Source organism: Glycine max, chromosome 3 (genome assembly GCF_000004515.6).
Source record: "Glycine max cultivar Williams 82 chromosome 3, Glycine_max_v4.0, whole genome shotgun sequence".
Lineage (NCBI taxonomy): Eukaryota > Viridiplantae > Streptophyta > Magnoliopsida > Fabales > Fabaceae > Glycine > Glycine max.
Window position 1 is genome coordinate 32718397 of NC_016090.4, and position 3971 is coordinate 32722367.

Here is a 3971-nt window from a genome sequence, read left to right on the forward strand (position 1 = left end):
ATATATATATATATATATATATATATATTGAGAGAGAGAGTGTTAGAGATTGAGGAAAGAATTGTGCATAATTGCTGCGTGACTAAATTTATTTATATCTTCTGTTGTATGTATGCATTTTTTATAAATATAATTTTGAAGTATTTTTTTTATACATGTATGTTGTGTTGTTGTTATTTTTGTTACATATATATTTTGGTATTAGTTTATTATTAATATGTTAATATTATAAAAGTATTTATGCTAAGTTATTATTCTGTTTATATATATATATATATATATATATATATATATATATATATATATATATATATATTCTGTTATTTGTTTATTAATTTTGTGCATATATTGAATTTAGCTTTTATAATGTTTACTGTGTTATTATTAGTTTAGCTTTTGTGCATGTATTTCAATTTATTTTGTATAATATATTTATCGTGTCATTAATATTTTTTTATATATTTAACTTATTTTTTATAAATGTACTTAATTTTATTATATTATGTACAAATATTTTATAAATTTTTTTGTCACTTATTGTATTATATTTTATTTTGCAGTATTAATGACATCATCTTCATCAAATATAAAAATTAAATCTGGTCCGGTTGACGAAGACGTGTTATGGATACAAGATATGCATGTTTCACAACATATTTGGAATGAGGAAGAAGATAGAAAATTACACATTAGACTACACGAGTTGTCTCCACGTATCAAGGTCAAGAACAAATACCAGAAGAAATTATTCCTCTACTTCGGCAATCTGGTTTTTACTAGATTATGAAAATGGGATCTTTAAAAATAAATGCAGCATTAATTAGCGCCTTGTTAGAAAGATGGAGGCTGGAAACACATACATTTCACATGAGAAGCAGAGAATGCACTATTACTCTTCAAGATGTATTTGTTTTATTAGGTCTCTGTATGGATGGGTCACCATTAATTGGTCCAACAAACCTTAAATGGGCTGATTTATGTGGAGAATTGTTAGGGGTTAGACCAGAAGAAGGTAAACTTCAAGGTACTTTGATTAAATTAAGTTAGCTGGCTCAACATTTTCCAGAAGTTAATAACCATGACGGCAACTTACAACAAGTAGAAATGTTTACACGTGCATGGATCCTAAGATTCATTGGAGGTGTCTTATTTGTTGACAAAGGTAGTAGCAAAGTTTCGCTAAGGTACCAGTAATTTTTACGGGACTTTAGAGAGTGCAGCACGTATGCATGGGGAGTTGTCGTACTTACTTATTTATATAGAGAGATGTGCAGTGCCATCAATTATAAAATTAAATCAATTGGAGGTATGTGCGTCTTAATACAAATGTGGGGCATGGGGACGATGTACAAGTTTGGCTCCAAAGAGGACTCCTCCACTAATAGAAAATAAACTAGTTGGACACAAGTTACTCGTTTAAAAAATTAGATTTCATTTCAAAATAATTAATAATGTAACTTATATTAATTTATAATTTTTTTAGGTGGCTGCGACGGGGAAATCAACATATCGCCAATGATGATTTGATACTTTTTTGTCACAAATTAGATATTATGAAACGACATGAGGTAATAACATTTAAATGTATTGCTTAAATAATAAATAATATGTCATATTTCACTTAAAATAAACAACATTGGGATTATATGCAGTTTGTGTGGGAGCCTTACACAACAAATGTTATGTCAGTGTTGCCTCCAATTTGTTTAGTTGGAAGTGTAGCGTGGTGCGCGATGGTATCACTAATTTGTTTCCAAGTTATTGAATGCCACCAACCTGATATAGTGTTGAGACAATTTGGAATGCAACAACCAATTCCATGGTGTCCTTCGCAACCCTTGAATATTCATGGCATAACATTGAAAGAAAAACATGATGAAAATTTGGGGCAACTGTTAGGCCTAATGATCAATCAATGGAACAATCGAGCTGATTTTAGGATCGATGGTTATCCTCGACAAGAAGGTCTACTGAGCTTTAACTCCGACTATATGGTCTGGTATAGGCGAAAAACGAAGATGTTTGTTGACCCTAAAAATGCAAACACAACTACATTGGTATTTTTTTTGTTTTTTGAATATTTAAGTTCAAATTATTTATGAAATTTTAGTCCATTAATTTGAACACCTAATAATTGCAGGCTGAAGTTGCAGAGACATTACAGTACATGGTGTCTCCACAAGGGAGAAATACATGGACAGTGGATGATCTAGTGTCGTATGTGGAGAAAATAACCATTTTATCTGAAGAGCAAGAGAGAATCACTGAACCTGTGTCACATGGTCCAGCAATAGAACATCAATTTGCAACACAAGAGTTTCATATTCTCCCGTCAAGTGTTGAAACTCAAGGCATAGCCAGACGAAGGGAGGTTGTTGAAGCAGAATCATATTTGTACCCACAGATGGTAGAGCGTGGTCATGGAATGTATTACACACCACCAACATTTTCTCAGTATCCATTCGAAGGTCATCAAAGTGATACTTCTGCAAGCGAACATTCATTAGGTGGTGTTGCGAAAATATATCCAAATTTTTCATGGCCTACTATGACCCCTTCACAACAACATGATGCTCCAATTCCAACACCTAATGCCCCATTAGGTACTCAATGGAATGTACCCAAAGCAATACCTGATATGGATAACTTATTAGGTGTCTTTTTGTTCCACATCTACTACATTTTTGTCGGTGCTCAGATGGTTCAAGTCAATCCATCTCATTCCTTATCCTTGTTGATTTTGGCCGACCTTTGGCACGAATTGTAGTTGGATCTGGGATAAATGTCCATGAGTCATCAAAAGGAGGAATTGCCGCTTCATTCCCAAGAGGTCACCATTGTGCGGAGTAAGCTTTTAAGATGTGCTCATTTGTGTAAACAACATCTACATATTGGAAGTAGTTCATGCTCACGTAATCACAAGTAGCAATAATGTGTGAACATGGATAGTGAAGTGCAAAATACTTTCTGCATTGACCATAATGGTCATTCAAGTTAACTACCCACTTTTGTCCGCCATGTTGCGTTATAGGATTAAAGGTCTCCTCTACTTCAAACCTTGTCGAGTGGATATCATAGACGCAGACGATGTGCGAATAAGCTTGTTCTTGATTTTTTCAAAGTTCTTTAACAACCTTAGAACAATATACTTGTCTTTCATTTAATTGTCTTTGAGCTTGCCGACCACGATCAACAAAGTACTTTTGACACCTATTATATGTTGATTTCACCAATGTTGTTATGGGTATGTTGCGACAATCCTTCAATACCTTATTTACACATTCTGAGAGGTTGGTTGTCATGTGACCATATCTACGCCCTTCTTTATCATAAGCCATGATCCATTTTTCCTTTGAAATGCGATCAATCCATGTTGCTATGCCTGGACTCAATTGACGAAATTTTTCTAAATTTTGATCAAATGTATGCTTGCAAGGAGTGTAGCCTGCATAAAATTAGTTAGCAACAACAATTTTAAGTACATATGATACTTCAATTAACATCATATTATAAATGAAATCTTACCCAATTTCTTCAACATTTCTTTTTGTTTGGCATTGTTGAATTTTCGATTGAAATTGCTTGCTATGTGTCGGAGCAGTAAACATGATAACTGTGGGGAGGTTGCCAACCAAGTGCTTCGTTAGCAACAATAGACTTTATACTCGCGTGACGATCAAATCTGAGACAAATACCATTTTTATTTGTCACGTGTTCATGCAAGTGTGCCAAAAACCATGACCACGTTGTTAACGTTTCACCTTCGACTATGGCGAATGCTAGAGGAAGAACACCACCATTTCCATCTTGTGATATGGCCATTAACAGGGTCCCACAGTATTTCCCGTATAAATGTGTGCCGTCAACTTGTATGATTGACTTACAATAATTAAAAGCCTCTTTACATTGATCGAAAGTCCAAAATACTCTATGAGACTGACGGTGTTCACGACTCACCCTATTCCCAACAA